At 40.4% G+C, this 801-nt stretch overlaps 1 protein-coding gene across 4 annotated transcripts in view; it reads left to right on the top strand.

The window, feature by feature from the left end:
- Window positions 1-801, top strand: part of ANKRD28 (ankyrin repeat domain 28) — a 194,394-nt gene that overhangs the window by 169,879 nt on the left and 23,714 nt on the right. The gene's annotated exons all lie outside the window — the stretch shown is intronic.

Raw genomic sequence — 801 nt, 5'->3', positions numbered from 1 at the left:
GGGCGGGAGCGCTACTGCGCTCCCAGCGCCGCACTCTCCCGAGTGCGCCACGGGCTCGGCCCCCTACTCTTTTATTTTATTTTTTTATCCCCCTCCCCCTGCCCCTTTAAATAAATTTTTTTCATAAGTTTCTAAAGAACTGTAACCATGTGAAGGTTACCCCCATATGTTTAGGAAAGTTTGAAAAGTCCATTAATTTCACAGTCTCTTCTAATAAGAGACACTCTACTTCTACAAAGTAAGTTATTATTTTTATTGTGGTCTCATGGTGGAGTACACATACTCCACTTTGCTGAACCAGAAGAAAAGTAAGGGACAAGCTAAAAGACACTCAGGTGTGTAACATGCTTCAGCTTAAAGTTTCTTTTATTTACACTTGACTTAAATTAAAGTTTGCTTCCCTTCAAGGGGAAATAAAATTCAAGGATAGTGGATATAAAAGACAGAAAGGAGGTTGACGTATTTAATATAGAACATTTAGAACCCTGCTACAAAAATAAGAAATATTTTCTTAGGTTATTATGGATCTTGAGACTAAAATCTTAGACCTATGTGTATAGATTTGTGGTCTATTATATAATTGTTTATTTAAAAGACTTATGTAAATTGCTTATTTAAAAGACTTAAATTTTTTGGAGGCAAAGTAAGCACAGGTTTAAAAAAGAAGTTTAAAAAGCCCTATGTAAGGGCCGGCCCGGTGGCACACTGGATAAGTGCGCCGCTTGGGAAGCGCGGCGGCGCTCCCGCCCGAGGGTTCGGATCCCACATACAGACCGGTTCCCGCTCACTGGCTGAGCGAGG

Source organism: Galeopterus variegatus, unplaced genomic scaffold (genome assembly GCF_000696425.1).
Source record: "Galeopterus variegatus unplaced genomic scaffold, G_variegatus-3.0.2 Scaffold1716, whole genome shotgun sequence".
Lineage (NCBI taxonomy): Eukaryota > Metazoa > Chordata > Mammalia > Dermoptera > Cynocephalidae > Galeopterus > Galeopterus variegatus.
Note: the sequence above shows the minus strand (reverse complement) of the source record. Positions and strands in the feature narration are given on the sequence as shown.